Here is an 11,314-nt window from a genome sequence, read left to right as displayed (position 1 = left end):
CTGATTGCTGTGGCTAAAACTTCCAAAACTATGTTGAATAAGAGTGGTGAGAGTGGGCAACCTTGTCTTGTTCCTGATCTTAGTGGAAATGCTTTCAGTTTTTCACCATTGAGGATGATGTTTGCTGTGGGCTTGTCATATATGGCTTTTATTATGTTTAGGAAAGTTCCCTCTATGCCTACTTTCTGGAGGGTTTTTATCATAAATGGGTGTTGAATTTTGTCGAAAGCTTTCTCTGCATCTATTGAGATGATCATATGGTTTTTCTCCTTCAATTTGTTAATATGGTTTATCACATTGATAGATTTGCGTATATTGAAGAATCCTTGCATTCCTGGAATAAACCCCACTTGATCATGGTGTATGATCCTTTTAATGTGCTGTTGGATTCTGTTTGCTAGTATTTTGTTGAGGACTTTTGCATCTATGTTCATCAGTGATATTGGCCTGTAGTTTTCTTTCTTTGTGACATCCTTGTCTGGTTTTGGTATCAAGGTGATGGTGGCCTCGTAGAAGGATTTTGGGAGTGTTCCTCCCTCTGCTATATTTTGGAAGAGTTTGAGAAGGATAGGTGTTAGCTCTTCTCTAAACGTTTGATAGAATTCACCTGTGAAGCTATCTGGTCCTGGGCTTTTGTTTGTTGGAAGATTTTTAATCACAGTTTCAATTTCAGTGCTTGTGATTGGTCTGTTCATATTTTCTATTTCTTCCTGATTCAGTCTTGGCAGGTTATGCATTTCTAAGAATTTGTCCATTTCTTCCAGATTGTCCATTTTATTGGCATAGAGTTGCTTGTAGTAATCTCTCATGATTTTTTTTTATTTCTGCAGTGTCAGTAGTTACTTCTCCTTTTTCATTTCTAATTCTATTGATTTGAGTCTTCTCCCTTTTTTTCTTGATGAGTCTGGCTAGTGGTTTATCTATTTTGTTTATCTTCTCAAAGAACCAGCTTTTAGTTTTATTGATCTTTGCTATCGTTTCCTTCATTTCTTTTGCATTTATTTCTGATCTGATTTTTATGATTTCTTTCCTTCTGCTAGCTTTGGGGTTTTTTTGTTCTTCTTTCTCTAATTGCTTGAGGTGCAAGGTTAGGTTGTTTATTCGAGATGTTTCCTGCTTCTTAAGGTGGGCTTGTATTGCTATAAACTTCCCCCTTAGAACTGCTTTTGCTGCATCCCATAGGTTTTGGGTCGTTGTGTCTCCATTGTCATTTGTTTCTAGGTATTTTTTTATTTCCTTTTTGATTTCTTCAGTGATCACTTCATTATTAAAAAGTGTATTGTTTAGCCTCCATGTGTTTGTACTTTTTACAGATCTTTTCCTGTAATTGATATCTAGTCTCATGGCGTTGTGGTCAGAAAAGATACTTGATACAATTTCAGTTTTCTTAAATTTACCAAGGCTTCATTTGTGACCCAAGATATAATCTATCCTGGAGAATGTTCCATGAGCACTTGAGAAAAATGTGTATTCTGTTGTTTTTGGATGGAGTGTCCTATAAATATTAATTAAGTCCATCTTGTTTAATGTATCATTTAAAGCTTGTGTTTCCTTATTTATTTTCATTTTGGATGATCTGTCCATGGGTGAAAGTGGGGTGTTAAAGTCCCCTACTATGAATGTGTTACTGTCGATCTCCCCTTTTATGGCTGTTAGTATTTGCCTTATGTATTGAGGTGCTTCTATGTTGGGTGCATAAATATTTACAATTGTTATATCTTCTTCTTGGATCGATCCCTTGATCATTATGTAGTGTCCTTCTTTGTCCCTTTTAATAGTTCTTATTTTAAAGTCTATTTTGTCTGATGTGAGAATTGCTACTCCAGCTTTCTTTTGGTTTCCATTTGCATGGAATATCTTTTTCCATCTCCTTACTTTCAGTCTGTATGTGTCTCTAGGTCTGAAGTGGGTCTCTTGTAGACAGCATATATAAGGGTCTTGCTTTTGTATCCATTCAGCCAATCTGTGTCTTTTGGTGGGAGCATTTAGTCCATCTACATTTAAGGTAATTATCGATATGTATGTTCCTATTCCCATTTTCTATATTATTTTGGGTTTGCTACTATAGGTCATTTCCTTCTCTTGTGTTTCGTGTCTAGAGAAGTTCCTTTAGCATTTGTTGTAAAGCTGGTTTGGTGGTGCTGAACTCTCTCAGCTTTTGCTTGTCTGTAAAGGTTTTAATTTCTCCATCAAATCTGAATGAGATCCTTGCTGGGTAGAGTAGTCTTGGTTGCAGGTTTTTCTCCTTCATCACTTTCAGTATGTCCTGCCACTCCCTTCTGGCTTGTAGGGTTTCTGCTGAGAGATCAGCTGTTAACCTTATGGGGATTCCCTTGTGTGTTATTTGTTGTTTTTCCCTTGCTGCTTTTAATATGCTTTCTTTGTATTTAATTTTTGACAGTTTGATTAATATGTGTCTTGGCGTATTTCTCCTTGTATTTATCCTGTATGGGACTCTCTGTGCTTCCTGGACTTGATTAACTATTTCCTTTCCCATATTAGGGAAGTTTTCAACTATAATCTCTTCAAATATTTTCTCAGTCCCTTTCTTTCTTTCTTCTTCTTCTGGAACCCCTATAATTCGAATGTTGGTGCATTTAATGTTGTCCCAGAAGTCTCTGAGACTGTCCTCAGTTCTTTTCATTCTTTTTTCTTTATTCTGCTCTGCAGTAGTTATTTCCACTATTTTATCTTCCAGGTCACTTATCCGTTCTTCTGCCTCAGTTATTCTGCTATTGATCCTATCTAGAGTACTTTTTATTTCATTTATTGCGTTGTTCATCGTTGCTTGTTTCATCTTTAGTTCTTGTAGGTCCTTGTTAACTGTTTCTTGCATTTTGTCCATTCTACTTCCAAGATTTCGGATCATCCTTACTATCATTATTCTGAATTCTTTTTCAGGTAGATTGCCTATTTCCTCTTCATTTGTTAGGTCTGGTGGGTTTTTATCTTGCTCCTTCATCTGCTGTGTGTTTTTCTGTCTTCTCATTTTGCTTATCTTACTGTGTTTGGGGTCTCCTTTTTGCAGGCTGCATGTTCATAGTTCCCGTTGTTTTTGATGTCTGTCTCCAGTGGCTAAGGTTGTTTCAGTGGGTTGTGTAGGCTTCCTGGTGGAGGGGACTAGTGCCTGTGTTGTGCTGGATGTGGCTGGATCTTGTCTCTCTAGTGGGCAGGTTCACGTCTGGTGGTGTGTTTTGGGGTGTCTGTGGCCTTATTATGATTTTAGGCAGCCTCTCTGCTAATGGGTGCGGTTGTGTTCCTGTTTTGCTAGTTGTTTGGCATAGGTTGTCCAGCACTGTGGCTTGCTGGTCGTTGAGTGAAGCTGGGTGCTGGTGTTAAGATGGAGGTCTCTGGGAGATTTCCACCGTTTAATATTATGTGGAGCTGGGAGGTCTCTTGTTGACCAGTGTCCTGAAGTTGGCTCTCCTACCTCAGAGGCAGAGCCCTGACTCCTGGGCTGGAGCACCAAGAGCGTTTCATCCACACGGCTCAGAATAAAAGGGAGAAAAAGTAGAGAGAATTGGTAGAAGTATGAGGAAAGAAAGAGGGAAAGGAGGAAAGGAAGGAAGGAAGAAAGAAGCAAAGAAGGAAAGAAAGGAGGGAGGGAGGGAGGGAGGGAGGAAGGAAGGAGGGAAAGAAGGAAAAAAGACAGAAAGAAAGAAAATACAGTAAAAATAAAATGAAGTATAATATAGTTATTGAATTAAAAAATATTTAGAAAAAAAAAAGGGACAGATAGAACCTTAGGACAAATGTTGGAAGCAAAGCTATACAGAGAAAATCTTACACAGAAGCATACACATACACCTTCACCAAAAGAGGTAAAGGGGGTAAAAATCATAAATCTTGCTCTCAGAGACCACCTCCTCAATTTGGGGTGATTCGTTGTCTAAAGGAGGGAAGGAAGGAAGGAAAGAAAGAAAGAACGAAGGTGAAGTATAATAAATTTATTACAATTGAAATTAATTATTAAGAAAAAAAAATTTTTTTAAAAAAACCATGGACGGATAGAGCCCTAGGACAAATGGTGGAAGCAAGAGTATATAGACAAGATCTCACACAGAAGCATACACGTACACATTCACAAAAAGAGGAAAAGGGAAAAAAATCATAGATCTTGCTCCTAAATTCCCCCTCTTCAATTTGGGATCATTCCTTGTCTATTCAGGTATTCCACAGATGCAGGGTATATCAAGTTGATTGTGGAGCTTTAATCCTCTGCTTCTGTGGCTGCTGGGAGAGATTTCCCTTTCTCTTCTTTGTTCTCACAGCTCACAGGAGCTCAGCTTTGGATTTGGCCCTGCCTCTGCGTGTAGGTCGCTGGAGGGCGTCTGTTTTTTGCTCAGACAGGACGGGGATAAAGGAGCCGCTGATTCGGGGGCTCCGGCTCACTCAGGCCGGGGGTTGAGGGATGGGGGAAGGAGGGGCACTGCGTGCGGGGCGGGCCTGCGGCAGCAGAGGTGGCGTGACGTTGCGGCAGAGGCCGGCGTGACGTTGCACCAGCCTGAGGCCCGCCGTGCGTTGTCCCGGGGAAGTTGTCCCTGGATCCCGGGAACCTGGCAGTGGAGGGCTGCACAGGCTCCGCAGAAGAGGCGTGTGGAGAGTGACCTGTGCTCGCACACAGGCCCCTTGGTGGCGGCAGCAGCAGCCTTAGCGTCTCTCGCCCGTCTCTGGGGTCCGCGGTTTTAGCCGCGGCTCGCCCCGTCTCTGGGGTTTGCGCTTTCAGCCGTGGCTCGCGCCCGTCTCTGGGGTTCGCGCTTTTAGCCGCGGCTCACGCCCGTCTCTGGAGATCCTTTAAGCAGCGCTCTTAAACCCCTCTCCTCGCGCACCAGGAAACAAAGAGGGAAGAAAAAGTCTCTTGCCTCTTCGGCAGGTGCAGGCTTTTCCCCGAACTCCCTCCCGGCTAGTCGTGGTGCACTAACCCCTTCAGGCTATGTTCAAGCCGCCAACCGCAGTCCTCTCCCTGAGCTCCGTCCAAAACCGAAACCCGAGAGCCTCAGCTCGCAGCCCCGCCCGCCCCGGCGGGTGAGCAGACAAGCCTCTCCGGTTGGTGAGTGCTGGTCGGCACCGATCGTCTGTGCAGGAATCTCCCCGCTTTGCCCTCCGCACCCGTCGCTGTGCACTACTCCGCGGCCCGAAACTCCCCCCTCCGCCTCCCGCAGTCTCCGCCCGTGGAGGGGCTTCCTAGTGTGTGGAAACTTTTCCTCCTTCACAGCTCCCTCCCACTGGTGCAGGTGCCGTCCTTATTCTTTTGTCTCTGTTTTTTCTTTTTTTCTTTTGCCCTACCCAGGTACGTGGGGAGTTTCTTGCCTTTTGGGAGGTCTGAGATCTTCTGCCAGCCTTCAGTAGGTGTTCTGTAGGAGTTGTTCCACGTGTGGATATATTTCTGGTGTATCCGTGGGGAGGAAGGCGATCTCCGCGTCTTACTCTTCCGCCATCTTCAAGGTCCCCCCTGAGTTTATTTTTGTGCATGGTATGAGAGTGAGTTCTAACCTCACTGATTTACATGCAGCTATCCAAATGTCCCAGCACCACTTGGTGAAGAGGCTGTGTTTTCCCCACTTTGTATTCTTGCCTCCTTTGTCGAAGATTAATTGACTGTTGGTGTGTGGGTTTCTTTCTGGGCTCTCTATTCTGTTCCATTGATCCTTATGTCTGTTTTTGTACCAATACTGCACTGTTTTGATTACTGTAGCTTTGTAGTATTGTCTGAAGTCTGGGACAGTTATGTCTATTGCTTTGTTTTTGAAACAAATGTTCTGTGAAAAATGTCATGGGTATTTTGATAAGAATCACATTAAATCTGTAGATTACTTTGGGGAGTATTGCCATTTTAACAATATTAATTCTTCTAATCCAAGAATATGGGATATCTTTCCATTTCTTTGAATCCTCTTTAATTTCCTTTATTAATGTTTTATAGTTCTCACCATATAAGTCTTTCATCTCCTTGGTTAGGTTTATTCCTAGGTATAATTTTTTTGTTGCTGTTTTAAAAGGCATTGTTTTTTACATTCTCTTTCTGATATTTTATTGTTAGTATAAAGAAATGCAACCAATTCTTGAATGTTAATCTTATATCCTGATACTTTGCTGAATTAATTTATTAGATCTAGTAGTTTTTGTATGAAGTCCTTAGGGTTTTCTATCAATATATATTGTAATCTTCTCATCTGCATATAGTGACAATTTTACCTCTTCCCTTCCAATTTGGATACTTTTAATTTTTTTTCTTGTCTGATTGCTGTGGCTATGATTCCAAAACTATTTTGAATAGAAGTGGTGAGAGTGGGCACCCTTGTCTTGTTCCAGATTTTAGTGGGAAGGATTTTAGCTTTCCACTGTTGAGTATTATGTTGGCTGTGGGTTTGCCATAAATGGTTTTTATTATGTTGAGATATGTTCCCTCTATTCCCACTTTGGTTAAGAGTTTTTATCATGAATGGATATTGAATTTTGTCAGCTGCTTTTTCTGCATCTATTGAGATGATCGTGTTTTTTTACTCTTCTTTTGTTAATGTGGTGTATTACATTGATTGATTTGCAAATGTTAAACCATCCTTGTGAACTTGGAATGAATCCCACTTGGTCATGGTGTATGATCTTTTTATGTGTTTGCTAATATTTTGTTGAGAATTTTTGCCTCTATATTCATCAAAGATATTGCCCTGTAATTATCTTTTCTGATGGTATCTTTGTCTGGTTTTTATATCAGGGTGATGGTGACTTCATAGAATGTCTTTGGAAGTGTTCCCTCCTCTTCAATCTTTTGGAAGAGTTTGAGAAGAATTGGAATAGATGCTACTTTGTATGTTTGGTAGAATTCACCTGTGAAGCCATCTGGTTCTGGACTTTTGTTTGTAGGGAGTTGTTTTTTGTTTTTAATTACAGATCCTATTTCACTTCTAGTGATCAGTCTGTTCAAATCACCTATTTCTTCTTCATTCAGTTTTGGTGGGCTGTATGTTTCTAGAAATTTGTCCATTTCTTCTAGGTTGTCAAATTTGTTGGCATATAATTGTTCATAGTATTCTCTTATGTTTTTTTTGTATTTCTGCAGTATCAGTTGAGATTTCTCCTTTTTCATTAAAAATTTATTTATTTATTTATTTATTTATTTATTTATTTTGGCTGTACTGGGTCTTTGTTGCAGTGCCCAGGCTCTTCATTGTGGTGAATGGGCTTCTCTAGTAGTGGCACATGGGCTTCTCTAGTTGCACGCACAGGCTCTGTAGTTGCAGCACACAAGCTCTAGAATGTGTGGGCTTAGTAGTTGCAGTGTGTGGGCTTAGTTGCAGTATTTGGGATCTTAGTTCCCTGACCAGGGATCAAACCCGGGTCCCCTGCATTCGGAGCATGGAGCTTTAAACACTGGATCACCAGGGAAGTCCCCCTTTTCATTTCTTATTTTGTTTACTTGGGTTCTCTCTCTTTTCTTCTTGGTGAGCCTGGCCAGAGGTTTGTCAATTTTGTTTATCTTTTCAAAGAAACAGCTCTTGGTTTTATTGATTTTTACTATTGCTTTTAAAATCTCTATTTTATTTATTTCCTCCCTGATCTTTATTATTTCCTTCCTTCTGCGAATTTTAGTTTTGTTTGTTATTCTTTTTCTAACTCTTTTATGTGGTAGGTTATGTTGTTATCTGAGACTTTTCTTGTTTTTTGATGAAGGCCTGTATTGCTATGAACTTCCCTCTAAGAACTGCTTTTGCTGCATCCCATAGATTTTGTATGGTTGTGTTTTCATTGCCTTTTGTCTAAGGTATTTTTAAATTTCCTTTTTAGTTTCCTCATTGATCCATTTGTTTTTTAGTAGCATGTTGTTTAGTCTCTATGTAGTCATTTTTTTCTCATTTCTTTTCCTGTGGCTGATTTCTAGTTTCATTCCATTGTGGTCAGAGAAGATGCTTGAAATAATTTCTATACTCTTAAATTTGTTGAGGTTAGTTTTGTGCCCAAGTATGTGGTCAATTGTAGAGAATTTTCCATGTGCACTTGAAAAGAATGTGTATTCTGGGTTTTTTGGATGTAATGTCCTGAAAATATCAATTAAGTCTGTTTTATTTTATCATTTAGGATCTCTGTTGCCTTACTGATTCTCGGTCTGGAAGATCTGTCCATTGATATGAGTGGGAGGTTAAAGTTTCCTGCTATTACTGTATTCCCATTAATTTCTCCCTTTATGTCTGTTAGTATTTATTTTAGGTATTTGGGTACTCCTATATTAGGTGCATAATTTGATGAATGTAATATCCTCTTTTTATATTAATCTTTTTATCATTATATAGTGTCCTTCTTTATCTTTCTTTATAGTCTTTACTTTAAAGTCTATTTTGTCTGATATGAGTATTGCAACTCCCACTTTCTTGTCATTTCTGTTTGCCTGAAATATCTTTTTCCATCCCCTCACTTTCAATCTATGTGTGTCCTTTGCCCTAAAGTGGGTCTCTTGTAGGTAACATATTGTAAGCTCTTGGTTTTTTTTTCTAGTCTGCTACTCTATGTTTTTTTATTGGAGCATTCAGTCCATTGACTTTTAAGGTAATTATTCATACTTATGTATTTATTGCCATTTCAAACCTTGTTTTCCAGTTGATTTTTTGTTTCTTTCTTGTTCCTTTGTATTTCTTTTTGTGGCTTGATGACTTCCTTTTATTTTATTCTTGTGTACTCTTATTTTCAGTTTCTGTCAATCTGTTGTATGTTTTTGATTTGTGGTTGCCCTGTTTTACAAGTATGTTAATCCCTCCTATATCTTACTTTAGACTGATAGTCATATAGGCACAAACACATTCTAAAAAAAAGAAAAAGAATCTGCATTTTCTTACTCTCCTTCCCCACATTTTATGATTTTGATGTCCCTTTTTACATCTTCATGTTTATCCTTTTGCTATTCCTTTTGTTTATTATTGCTCTCACAAATAGATTTTTTTCTTTTTTTTGACCTGTATAGTGGGTAATTTAAGTGATTTACTTTCCAGTTGTGATTTCCTCTTTCCTATACCTTCTTGCTTCTTTTCTATTTAGAGATAACCTTTCAATACATCTTTTAGGATAGGTTTAGTATTGCTGTATTCTTTTAGTTTTTTTTTGTCAGAGAAATTCTCTATTTCTCCTCCTATTCTAAATGATAAACTTGCTAGGTAGAGTATTCTAGGTTGCAGATTTTTCTCATTCAAGATTTTGAATAAGGATGTCCCTGGTGGCACAGCAGTTAAGAATCCACCTGCCAATGCAGGAGACATGGGTTCGATCCCTGGTTCAGGAAGATCCCATGTGCCGCGGAGCAACTAAGCCCGTGAGCCACAACTACTGAGCCTGTGTGCCACAACTACTGAAGCCCATGTGCCTAGAACCCATGCTCTGCAACAAGAGAAGCCACCATAATGAGAAAAATGTGCACCACAATGAAGAGTAACCCCCACTCGCTGCAACTAGAGAAAGCCTATGGGCAGCAATGTAGACCCAACACAGCCAAAAAATAAATAAATAAAATAAATAAATTTAAAAAGAGTATAATATATATATAAAAAAGATTTTGAATATATTTTGCCACTCCCTTCAGGCCTGCGGTGTTTCTGTACAGAAATCAACTGATAGCCTTATGGGGGTTCCCTTGTAACTACCTCTTTGTTTTTCTCTTGCTCCCTTTATTTATTTAATTAATTTTAAAAACATCTTTATTGGAGTATAATTGCTTTACAATGGTGTGTTAGTTTCTGCTTTATAATGAAGTGAATCAGCTATACATATACATATATCCTAATATCCACTCCCTCTTGTGTCTCCCTCCCACCCTCCCTATCCCACCACTCTAGGTGGTCACAAATCACCTAGCTGATCTCCCTGTGCTATGTGGCTGCTTCCCACTAGCTTATATAGTATATATAAGTCCATACCACTCTCTCACTTCATCCCAGCTTACCCTTCCCCCTCCCCATGTCCTCAAGTCCATTCTGCATGTCTGTGTCTTTATTCCTGTCCTGCCCCTAGGTTCTTCAGAGCCACTTTTTTTTTTAGATTCCATATACATGTGTTACCATATGATATTTATTTTTCTCTTCTGACTTACTTCACTCTGTATGACAGACTCTAGGTCTATCCACCTCACTACAAATAACTCAATTTTGTTTCTTTTTATGGTTGAGTAATATTCCATTGTACATATGTGCCACATCTTCTTCATCCAGTCATCTGTCAATGGATACTTAGGTTGCTTCCATGTCCTGGCTATTGTAAATAAAGCTGCAATGAACATTGTGGTACTTGACTCTTTTTGAATTATGGTTTTCTCAGGATATATGTCCAGTAGTGGGATTGCTGGGTCATATGGTAGTTCTATTTTTAGTCTTTTAAGGAACGTCCATGCTGTTCTCCATAATGAGTGTATCAATTTACATTCCCACCAAAGGTGCAAGAGGGCTCCCTTTTCTCCACACCCTCTCCAGCATTTATTGTTTGTAGAATTTTTGATGATGGCCATTCTGACCGGTGTGCGGTGATACCTCATTGTAGATTTGATTTGCATTTCTCTAATGATTAGTGATGCTGAGCATCCTTTCATGTGTTTGTCGGCAATCTATATATCTTCTTTGGAGAAATGTCTATTTCTCCAAAGGTCTTCTGCCCATTTTTGGATTGGGTTGTTTGTTTTATTGATATTGAGCTCCATGAGTTGCTTGTATATTTTGGAGATTAATCCTTTGTCAGTTGCTTTGTTTGCAAATATTTTGTCCCATTCTGAGGGTTGTCTTTTCATCTTGTTTATGGTTTCCTTTGCTAAAGTATCATTTGTTTTGAAGTTGCACTGTGATAAGTAAATGTAAATTTAAACTGCATCCCCCCCACCCGTGTGGAAAACTAGACTTATTTTACTGTGTGCTTGTTAGAATATTTTAATCTGTGGACTCCTGTCTATTCAGTGTCAAGAATGGCACAGACATTCTCTCTTTAATAACATTTTTGCACTATTTTCTCTGTTTTTATTATCTTCCTTCTACTTTCTTTAGGTTTCTGCGTTCCTTAATCCTGGCCTTTTTGTATGCTGTTTCATCTGTCTGGAATGCACTTCTCACCAAGCCCTCTCCCTTTTACCCCCAAATCAAATAACTTTTCTCCCACCTCTTTTGATCCCCAATTCGATGTACCCAATTCTTATAACATATAAAACTGTAAGGAGGGTGAGGCCAGGAGGGTGTATTCTGTTCCTTTGTATATTTCAAAATCCTAGCACAGTGCAGGACACAGGTAATTCATGACATGTTGGTTGGCTGATTTTGATACATGAAAAGTTGGAAGGTCACCATAGAGCGGG

The sequence above is a fragment of the Phocoena phocoena genome, chromosome 15 (genome assembly GCF_963924675.1).
Source record: "Phocoena phocoena chromosome 15, mPhoPho1.1, whole genome shotgun sequence".
Classification (NCBI taxonomy): Eukaryota; Metazoa; Chordata; class Mammalia; order Artiodactyla; family Phocoenidae; genus Phocoena; species Phocoena phocoena.
The sequence above is the reverse complement of the archived record's forward strand: the minus strand, read 5'-3'. Positions refer to the sequence as shown.